Source organism: Harmonia axyridis, chromosome 5, assembly GCF_914767665.1.
Source record: "Harmonia axyridis chromosome 5, icHarAxyr1.1, whole genome shotgun sequence".
NCBI lineage: Eukaryota > Metazoa > Arthropoda > Insecta > Coleoptera > Coccinellidae > Harmonia > Harmonia axyridis.
Genome location: NC_059505.1, coordinates 12516690 through 12529144, shown reverse-complemented (window position 1 = coordinate 12529144; position 12455 = coordinate 12516690).

The window sequence follows — 12455 nt, the reverse complement described above, 5'->3', positions numbered from 1 at the left end:
CGATAATGAAATAGATAACAGCGAAAATAGTGAAAGAGACAATGTGGAATTTATCTCGAGAATATTATTCGTATCCGACACCTTTCAAAAGTATTTAGTACTAAGTTATCCTGGACAGTAAACTGAACTGGGGGTAACATATAGATAAGACTCTTTCCAGAGCCACGGCGGCTATGTGGGCATGCAAAAGACTCTTTGGAAAGACATCGGGAGTGAAACCGAAAATGGTACTGTGGTTATACACAGCGGTGGTACGCCCTATTGTCACCTATGCATCTCTAGCATGGTGGACAAAAACCGAGGAGGTCACCACACGCATCAGGTTGCAGAAAATGCAAAGGCTGGCGTGCATTGGTGTCACAGGAGCTATGCGCACAGCTCCTACGGCAGCGCTGGAGGTCATACTAGACTTGCCTCCCTTACACCTACATGTAAGGAAATGTAGCCTGCTCGAAGCAATAAGGATTTCCCATAATGGAAAGCTCCTTCCTGGGAACTGGGTTGGACATATGAGGATACTGAATCAACTAGATTCAAACCTCCTCGCAAAACCATCAGATATTATGCCAACCACCTACGATTTTGAAACGCCTGTTGAAACGGTTATAAATGACCGTCATAGTGCAATAAGTTTCATAAATCGTCTGGACAAAAAGTCATCCATATGGTTTACAGATGGATCAAAAACAGAGAAGGGCACCGGCATTGGGATATATGGACCTAGACTGAGGATCTCTAAAGCCCTGGGAAGTGAGCCCTCGATTCTACAGACCGAGATAATGGCTGTTTATGTATGCGCCCAGGAGTGTCTCAAAATGAACCTCAAAGGGCTGCATATCTACATCACCACGGACAGCCAAACCACGCTGAGATCCCTGGAATCGTGCTGTCAGGGGTCTCTGCTGACTTGGGAGTGCCGTAACACCATGAAGCAACTGACCAGAGGAAATAAGCTACTATGGGTACCAGGGCACTGGGGAGTTCAAGGAAATGAGAGAGCGGATGAGCTTGCAAAAAGTGCATCAAGGTTAAGACCTGCTGGACCTGAGCCTTTCTGTGGGATAGGAAAAGACCAATACAAAGCTGCGGTCCAGCTATGGGAGTTGAACAGTAGGACAATCCACTGGACTAACACTCCTAGACTTGCTCAGGCAAAGAAATTCGTGAAGTTTTCACCTACTTACACCAGAGAGCTCCTGAAGCTGTCGCGAGCGGAGCTTCGGGTGATGGTGGGACTGCTGACGGGGCACTGTCGGTACAAACATCATTTGTACCGTATGGGAAAGTCAACAGACGAGATTTGCAGACTCTGTGGATCGGAAGCAGAAACGGCCGAACACTTGTTATGCAAGTGTCCGGAGCTGGCTGGCCTAAGAAGCATTCACATGGGCAAGCCGGTCCTGGATACCAGAGAGGTAACGGCCAAGGCCCCTAAGGAGGTTGTCAATTTTATTAACGTCGTTGACGACCTCCCTGGGTTTCTATGAATGAGTAGGGTAGTGAACGAAAGATCTGCATGGTCGCAGTTCCCGGAAGGCTTACCGAAGCAAAACGACCCCAGCTCAAATAATAATAAGTACTATTTCACTATTTTTTCTCTTATTTCGTTTTGAGGATCAGACAGTACTCGATAAGATCTTCAATCGTCCTTATTGAAAATCAAGGGGTTATACTCACCCCCGTTAGGAGGTTGCAGTTACGGGGATGCGAAGAGCGAAAAAGTTGTTCTATCTCTCGAAGCTGAAATTGACGGGTCTGAACGATTTTCCACATTTTCATTTCGAATCCGGAAAATCGAGATGTTGATTTTTCATTAGACCACACTGTATAATGAAAACATTCTGCACAACTATCAATATGCCGATTGGAATTGAAGTTTTTTTAGAATTGACGCTTTCGAAATCGTTGAATATACATACCATTTTTTTATTCATTTGGTAGTTGTTAGATTTTGAACATTTCACATTGTTGTCCGAAAACACAATGCACAATCAAATTTTGATTTTCTAGAGAAGATAGGACTTTCCAGAATATTAATTAGTTCATATGAATATAATGGGTTACTCATGTGGTGGTTCGGATTCTCAGCCGTTTCAATGACATATTATCTCGATCAAAACTCTCATCCAAAGCATCATATGTCTAGTTAGAGGTTAGAAACTACGATCTCTTGGGTGTCTTTCAGTTTTGTCTTGTTGAGTAGTCCTGATTCTCCCAAAATCAACGTGCAATAAATGATTCTGTTTCGTTTTGTTGAGTAGTGGATCATTTGAGATATTTTTCTGTATTGAAGTTTTGGCCGTTGAGTCAAATTATACAAATTTTGTGAATATTATAATTTTGGTTTTTGTTTTATTATATTCAATTTTAAAGAAAAAATTGATTTTAATTAATCTGAAAATCTAATCCTGCCCCAAAACAAGAAAATCATTAAAAAGACCTGTCCCTAGTGCGACGGGCCGAACCCCACAATAACATTCTTTTTTTTTTTCTTTTATAGTCAGTGAAAAGACGCTCTTCCATTGACACATATACCCCCAAAAAAGGGGTTTATTACAAAAGAAACTCCGGATACCTGGTGACAGCCTTGCTATCACTAGTCAACGCAAAATCTGCTTTGGATAAGAAACTTGTAGAATGAGGAATTAGCCTCTTTGAAGATATCCCAGGTACTGGAGTTCATTAGAACTCTGAAATTAGAAGGCTAGCTGTAGATCACGTTATTATTATCCCCGAATTTTGTCTATACGCGTAGGATTTCTCCTCGCCGTCGGCTTCTCACTCCTCGCTAAGAGGAACATTCACTCAATCCCAGAATTTTAAAATATCGGAAGGGTAGAGCTCGGTCGTGTCCGGTCCTTGTGGTCTCCCTGGTTCTCGTCGAATTTCTGGTCCTCTTACACGTGATCCTTGGACCTGTCCTTCGCTTCCTAGGAATTTTCTCACCGTCCTTGCAGTACCTAAAAGAACAGCTTTTTGCATTATATTACATAATACTCACTAAGTCCCAGTTGCTTGATATTCCTCTTGAGATTTTTGGGCACTATTCCAGTTGTTGAGATGAAAATTGGAATAGTTTTCGTTGATATCATTCCCCACTGACGCTTTATCTGAAATTCGAGCTCCCTATATTTTGAAATTTTTTCGACCTCCTTTTGACGCAGGTTGTTGTTATTTGGTATTGCTACGTCAACGAGTAATGCTGTCTTTTGATGTTTATCGACTAGTAATATATCTGGTCTATTGTGAGGCACTGTTTCATCAGTCGAAACTGTACGATCCCAGTACAGCTTATAGCGTTCGTTTTCCAGGATGGTCTCCGGTCGGTACTTGTAATATGGCATTTTTTGAGAATGAATAAGTTTTAATATGGTTGCCAATTCTTGGTGTAGTATCTTTCCTACTGCATCGTGTCTCTCTTTATATTCATTTCCTGCAAACATTATTATTATTATTATTATTTGAACTGGGGTCCTTCTGCTTCGGTAAGCCTTCCGGGAACTGCGACCATGCCGATCTTTTGTTCACTACCCTACTCATTCATAGAAACCAGGGAGGTCGTCAACGACGTTAATAAAATTGACAACCTCCTTAGGGGCCTTGGCCGTTACCTCTCTGGTATCCAGGACCGGCTTACCCATGTGAATGGTTCTTAGGCCAGCCAGCTCCGGACACTTGCATAACAAGTATTCGGCCGTTTCTGCTTCCGATCCACAGAGCCTGCAAATCTCGTCTGTTGACTTTCCCATACGGTACAAATGATGTTTGTACCGACAGTGCCCCATCAGCAGTCCCACCATCACCCGAAGCTCTGCTCGCGACAGCTTCAGGAGCTTTCTGGCGTAGGTAGGTGAAATCTTCACGAATTTCTTTGCCTGAGCAAGTCTAGGAGTGTTAGTCCAGTGGATTGTCCTACTGTTCAACTTCCATAGCTGGACCGCAGCTTTGTATTGGTCTTTTCCTATCCCACAGAAAGGCTCAGGTCCAGCAGGTCTTAACCTTGATGCACTTTTTGCAATCCGCTCTTTCGTTTCCTTCAACCCCACAGTGCCCTGGTACCCATAGTAGAGTTGTAGATCACGTTATGGAGAGAATAGCTCTGATTGGGCGCACAATAGACCATTAGGTCCCAGTGAAATCGAACCTCCTAAATTAAATATTAATCTCAATTTTAATCACGTCATGTCATAGTGAAGTGTAATAGTGAAAAATAGTGAAAAATCAAGAATATTCGGGGCATAACTATCATTAATATAACTATAACTATCGTGCACATAGCGATACCAACCCAAGGTTATCAGTACATATAATAATGAAAATGTTAGCAATACTTTTATAGGAGAGGAGCCAAGAAGGGTGACAAAATAGCGAAAGCGATTTCCAAAAATGAAGAAACAAATTATATACCTCATACTTTGCATTTATTTAATGATTACACTCTGATGACACCTTCAGTAGAAAATAAAAGTGTCCGCGAGATAAACCTGAATATCTGGCAACGCTGGCGCAATCGACAGCCATCAGACAGCTGAAACAATTTGGGTAAGACGAAAGAAGAAGCAGATCCTCCTCTCCGATCGCTCTGCTGGCAAGAAAGAAGGCTGGCAGCTTGGTGCTCTGTCACTGACCTGGGCGAACAACGATTACGTGTTGTTCGACTGTTTTTATTTTGATTGCGCCCGTTGATTTCCGACCTGCCTCAAGCGGCACTCGAAAGTAGCACATGCGTGAAAATTCAATGCATATGCGAATGTTCATAATTGCAGTTTTATTTTAATATAGCTACTTCATTATATTGAGATACGGTCTGATGACCCCTTCATACGAAATACTGTTAAAATTTAGACAGTGGCGTGCGTTGATTTTTGGAAATTCTTCGCTTTTTTTGACCGAAAGAACGATGCAAAATTCTGCTCTATCAGAACTTCGTACTTCTCGTAATAGATTTGAAATAAAATCGAATCGATTCGGAATAACATTTTTCAGGGTGATGGCCTATTAGACTTTTATGGAAAACAAATCACAATTTTGTGCTGAAAAGTTGCATGTTGGGGTTTGAGACAATGATTATTCCTTCATAACTTTCGGTTATTCCGGAAACTGACTACTACTTTCATATTTCAAATGGAGCACCCAGTATACTATCGCATCATTAGATAGCTGATTTGATGACAATTTCAGCAATAACTTGGGGAAAAACTCAACGGTTCATGAGTTAATGGGATTCTTCTGGAAAAATGATTGTAACAGTTTTTTTCAAAATATCCTTTTCAATTGTGCCAAAGAGCAATTTTCTCTATTTCAGTATCGTAAAGAGATCATTACAGTTCTAAAAAGAGTGCTGTGATGAAGTCATTACAGCATAGCTTTCAGTTAAATTTTTCGTTTTGTGGTTGTTTATACTGACTTCAAATCCTATCAAATTTCAACAAACGTCAATATTTTTCAATATGATTTAATTAGGATATAGCGAAATGATTTGCAACATTATTCGCAATTTTTCTTAATTCTGTTGGTGTTAAATTGATTTCGTCAGACATAATTCACGAATTTAATGCGTAACTTTAATTATTTCAAAATTCGAAATGTACGATTCATATTCAAATTCCGTAATCTGTCAATTTTCGTAACAGTCACACCAACTGCCAATATACAATACAAAAGTCACTAGGATATACAATCTGAATTTTTCATTGAATGTCGACAATATTTCACAAAACTTGACTCAAATAGAGAAAATATCGTCTAATACTCGTTGCAGAAGGCAATTCCAACACTCATGCGTTCTAAAACTCGCTCCTTCGTCGCTCGTTTTCGAATTTCGCATTCGTGTTGGAATAGAAGCTTATTCTGCAACTTGTTTTAGAATATACTATTATAATACTGTGGTCGGTTTTGGCCAACAATTTACAGGATGTTTATGAGACAGACAACTGGAACCTTGATGAGTTCTTTAATTGGTTCCACTTTTGTCAACTTGTGGAGGAGATTATAGGATGGCTTATGCAAGTGGTTTCTTGGTTTTCTTAGCTTGTAATTGTTCTAAGCAATCCATAAGGATTCTTTGCAATTTGCATGAAATGTATGACCATATTAATTGACCTACATATTGTTCTGTAGATTTCGTTACCGTGGTGGTAGCATACTGAAAAATCATTACTGGTAGAAAAATTTGAGCTAATGGATCTAGTTAGTGATGTGAACAATCAAAATCATGTGCGTCGCTTAAGAACAACTGCTGCTGTAGCCCGTAGTGTTTATGAAAACATAGTGTCGATTCCTCATCGATCATTGGAATTAGACATGACATGACATGAATGATTTTTATGTCCAGAAATGGAATATATCGATGTAGGCAATAATTATTTTCAACAAGACGACACTACGTGCTACACAAATAACGACAAAATCGCAATTTTGCAATAAAAGTTTCCTGGCCGTGTTATTTTTCGGAGGAGTGATCACAATTGGCCACAGAGATCTTGTGCTTTAACACCTTCAAAGTTTTTTCTTCGGGTCCATGTGAAAGATGAGGTCTATGACAATGCTTCACAATCGATTCAAGATCTTGAAGATGGATTTCGTAAAGTTATCGACGACATACAGCCACGAATGTGCGAATTGATCATGGAAAATTTCATGAAAAGGAAATGGTGCTGAAACCGTAGTCGTGGCGGCCATTTGGCTGATATAATATGTTGAAGCAAAAAGAACTTCATTAATTTTCATAAAAAACAACCCTTTAATTACCATAGTTAGAATGATCTGATTTAGCTCAAATATGCGCTGTTTTGTTCGATAACTTGCTATTTTGAAGGTTATATCATCTCTCATAGAAACCCTCGACACTTTTGGCAAAAAATTAAGACAGTCGACTCTTATGACCCTCAGTTTAATTGAATTTTTCACTAGTTAAATTGTTCACCATGGACAGCAACATTTGTTGATCACTTGGTGCCAGGTACGGACTATAAGGTGGATGCATAGGAACCTTCCAACCAAGCTCCGGGAGCTTCTGTTAAGTCACTATCGATGTGGCCTGGCGTTGTCTTGATGGAGCACAGTTTCTCTCCTTTTGGCCAAAACTGGCCGCTTCTGAACGATTGCTCGTCTATCCTGAGACCAGCCTTATGCATATGGTTCTCAACGCTTATTTGTGCATTCTTTGGCTCTTGATAATTTCGAATCATTGCTTACATGACTGTCAGACTCGACGATGTCCATGATTTTATCGACATTTTCGAGAATTGGCTTTTCCGTCTGTGGTGCATCTTTGATATCGAAATTGCGTGTGATTGGCTGTTGCAGTATCGGGACCATAACACTATTCATCTACTCCTATTGAATTATATATTCATTATTCAACTGCTTTTGAACAGTTAATAGTATCTATTAACAAACAACGTGAGTTTTAATAACTCACTAAAATAAATCGGAAAAGATGGCTCTGTGCTTCTATACTTCTGTGCTTCTATTCGGTTGGCCGGAAGGGAACATTCCATTATTGTTATTGAGGGGAGGAATGTCACTTTGATAATTTTGACGTTCATAGGTTCCTTTTGAGGTTTGTCAATAAAGTTCTTTCTCTATTCTTGTATTTTAGTAGTTATTGTTATAGTCGTAGATAAATTAGAGTATTCAACTTGCGGAAATGGTCATAACTCACTTGATGCATTACAGCAATCGCCTATCTGCGTGAGTTATGACCTACGTTACCGCTCGTTGAATAATATACTGCTATTTTTCACTTGTACATTATCTCTTTATTTTACCTTAAAAACGGTTGCTCTAAATACACCCATAGCGCCCAAGGGCTTTTTTAGCGGGCGTTATGGACCATTATGCCCGCTCGTTGTGAGAGAAGGAAAAGCTAAAATGAAATTATTTATTTCCCAGAATTTTGGTACTACTACAAGTGACAACTCAACAAACTACAACAAACAACAACAAAGTCTAATTAAGATTAAATGTGCAGTTTTCGAATTTCCCGGAAAAATTATTTACTAGTGAATCTTCAAATTTTTTCGAAACCTATGAAGCGAAAACTTGACTACAACTACTTGGAAGTTCTCTCACAAGAGAACCACCTGAAAATTCATTAGGGTCACTAACCGAATTCTCAATCATTGTCGATACTTTGATTTTGGAGAAAATACTCTTGTCTATGTAACCATCTAACACAGATGCACCCTTCCATCTTCCGTACATTTTTAAGGTTACATACGATGCAATGGCCTCAGTTAAAAGAGTTGATGAAGTCCGTCTCAAACAATGTCCTGTATATGTCTTGGCATTATCCAATTTTAGGTATTTGGCAATCATCGAAAGCACACTTCCTATGGTATTTTTGCCAAAAGGTTGGACGGTGCACCGACCATTTCGGAACGTGAGGAACAATCTGAGATTTTTCACTTCACTGGGATATATATTTTCTGACGAGCACCAAAGCCCCTATTTCACTTCCCCTACAATACTAAATCCCTTTGACATACCAGTTTTAGTTTTGGGTATTTCAACAAGTAAACACCTACCCTTATCTTCTATATATTTAATAGACATTTTCAACAATTCATCTCTTCTTAGTCTTCCAAAAACACCCATTATCAAAACTACTTGTGATAGATAAATTTCATCAGGAGCTTCATTGATAAACGTATGAACTTGATCTGCTTTCAAAACTTTGGATTTTTACGGAACATATCCTTTAGATTTCATTTTTAAGAACGCTACTAGCCGGAAAATTTGGGAAATGTTGATATCTTCATTGACAATATTTCGTCCACAATGACGCAGGACAAAATTTTTCAGACCGAAATAAAAAAAAAATTAAACACATAGGTAAACAAAATGAAAAGTGAAACAGCATACCACATCTTGAAAATATGCGAATAACCATCTATGGAAATAATTTTATTTTTCAACTTCCATTGATAGAATATTTTTTAATCCTGTTCGTTAATCGTTCTGGAGTTTTTCGGTGATAAATTATTTGTCGCTTTGGCAACATTTTCAATTATATTATTTGGTGAATTACAATTCATTTCCATTATTTCTTCTCAGAGAAAACAGTAATGACATTCTCTAATATGATGACAGCAAAACAAACTTCGAGATATTAACAAATGCCATTGTTACAACTAGAAGTTGAAAGGGAAGAGAATCATAGGAACAATCGATTTTATTGTAACAAAATGATTTCTTCGTGAAAAATAAAATCAGCGTTATTAGATCATAAAGCTTTTCGGGCAACATTCATCCCTCGGCCAGAGGCCCTCGGGCCGAATGTTTTCCTCTGGGCGTTATGATCTATATAACGTACTTGGTACATAAATAACTATTACATTTCCAGCCGCCTGGCTTGCATTTTCGCCTTTATCGAAGAAAAACTGCGAAATTTAATGTACTTTTCTTTGATAGTATCATCTTTGATCGGCGCTTAAACTAAACTGAGTCAATTACTCACAAAACTGTCAAAGAAGTTTTTGTAGTACAAAATCTCATATTTCTTACACCATCTATTGGAACCTGTTTGGACTTATACAACGGGAACTAAAACGATCTATTCGAAAAATAATGGATTTCTTTTCACTACGCCTTATATCGTTTCTTTATTTGATAGCATACTTTCCTCTTTACAATGAATTAAACATCCTTTGATTTATCTTAAAACATACTTGTTTTTTTTATATCAAAATTCAACCTATTATTGGAAATCCTTTCAGACTAAATTTTCAACAATTTGATGAGCTCTGTAGGTGCGATCGAATTTAAATTCTCATTGTGATATTTCAGAATGTTTTTTTTCATTTTGATGTTTTCTATGAGAATCCTATTTTCTTTGTTGAATATGATAATATTTCATCATATTTGATATAATTTGTTCATCTTCAAAAACTATTCTCAGAAATATAACATGTAACTAACATATTGTAAAACACACGTAAACGACAAGCATAATCAAATGATGGAAGATGGAACTCCAGAGAATTTCAGTGATTTTCGATGTGGGTGGAAAGTCCGAAACTAGAAACAGAGATAAATCAATTCCGGCACCCTGAAAAAATCCGACAACTGACAGGAAACCACATCCATATTGCTGAAAATGTGCATGATTATTATTGAAATTTATACCTCACGAACCGCAAAGTGTTCCCGGCTTATAATGGCACATGAAAAATGACAGAATCTCGACTATAAATCTCCCAGATTTTTATTTCGATTTTAATAAAACTGATAATATCTCAATCTGTTTTTCACGACTTTAAGGACAAGGAGTTTCAAGATGGAATCCATTTATTGATTATAAATTGGATTAGCAGGGCATAAATTATCGTTAGCGTATTTCTAATTATTGAATCGAATTAGGGTATAAATCATTTCCGTTGAAACTCGTAGTGCAGCTAGAATTTGCAGTTGACGTTTATAGGAGGAAATATAAACACTACTATTCAAATTTAAATAATTATGAAATCATGTAACGTAGGTACTATATTTTGAGAACAAGATCATCTTGTTCTAATACTCTAGTCTAAGTTTTTGCGATGTGAGACTAATATTCGTTCAGTATGCTTCTAATATTTACCCATGCAATGTGAAATGATTGTCCAGTGACCTACACTGTGTCCGTAAAGTATAGAACAAATTCATTTTTAGCTGAACAGACCATTTTAAGAAATAATCCTGAAACACGTCGATTTTTGATTTAAATTTACGTATTTCAAAATAATAAACTTATATACAGGGTGAAATACTTTCGAGTAATGACGTCACCGTCATTTTTTTTTAATTTTCCGATTTCTCTAGCTGAGTTGATTCCAACAATGTATCACATGTTGATTCCAATTGGTACAGGGTGGACAAAAAAAATCCGCTGAATCCGACGTTCTGACGAATTTAGTTTGGAGTTGGGTTATTATAAAAGTTATATTCACTAAGCTAACTCTATCTTTCGAAATTTTTTGTAACCTAAACAGGTGCGTCATCTATTCCATGAGTTTGGGGCCGATGACTCATGATATTTCGGGACAGATGACGCATAATAGTTTTTTATTTTCAGACCCAAAAAACCGACTTTTTGAACTATTTTCAAAAAGAAATCCCACTTTCAGCATTTGAAAGCCAAAGATGTTTCCATGTCCAAAGCTGAAGGTATGAACAAAGAAGGGCGCATAAATATTTTGAGCTTTTGTCTGCACAAAACTTGACTGATTGCAAATAAAAAAAAAGATTGGTGGGGGAAAAAGTAGGAAACCGTAAGAAGAATAAAATGTTAGAAGAAATAATTAGAAAAACATCACAAAAGACATCAGAAAAAAACATACCCAAGAAGTTGATGACAAACAACCTTGTTAGAATAAAACGTGTAAAACGACGATTGTTAAGTTCTTCTCTGAAGAAAATGGCGATGGTAAACGGTTCCATAGACGACGAAACTTTTGACGAAAATGAATGCTTAGGTTGCTTGGAGCGCTACGAAAATACCAAATCTACAGTGGAATGGATTTAGTAGTGCAAATCCTTTAAAAACTACTGTTGGAATAAAACAATTGCTGAAAAGTAAGCATGTTATGTTGAGCCCTTGAGCAATCTCTCCCAAACCCAATGCGTCGTCTCACCCATGGAATGCGGGAGAAATTGCCAAAATCAGAATTTTGTATTTCATTTTATTTTTGAGAAATGTTTGAGTTTTTTTCCATGTTGATGTTATAATACGAAAGGATAATAACCAAAGAATTATTTATGATTTTAGAACCACGACCAGTTCAAAACGGTAGATTTCCTGCGCATTTTACAAAAGGTGCGTCATATATCCCTGTTTTCCTATTTATCTTGCAAATTATTGTAAACAAATCACAATTCTTTTAATTGAAACCGGAAGTGACTTTTATGGAATTACATACATTTATTTTTTTTTGTACACTTGAAGCAACAAGTTCAATGTAATATCATGCCGAATCTCAATTACGTGTAAATTTATTCTATTTAAACGCAATAAATAAAATAGATGAGTGTTTTAGTGGGCGTGCATAATCCAAATACTTCTTGAAAAACTTCTTATGAAATATGGATTCCAATTTATATTTTCTGAATAAAGTATTACAAATTACCGTTTCTGAATAACAACATCCCATTTTGAATTACAATTTCCATCTTCTAATATTCAATTTGCTTTTTCGAACAACATTTAACGCTTTCTGCATTACAATTGAAAAAGGTGTAGTTTATTTCGTTACAGACTTATCGTATTAACGGACGGCTGAAATGAATTGAATTTGATCATGTATTTTTCATTAGCCAGTCGAGTTGTTAAGACCATTCCTGGCCCCAAATTGTGAAGTTACAGTGCCAAAAGTTGTAACCTCGAAATTTTGTAACCTCAAAATTTCGTAACCTCAAATCTGAGGTTGTTACATGAACTACCTACTTGGGTATCCGCGGCTTGCCTCAGTGGAGAC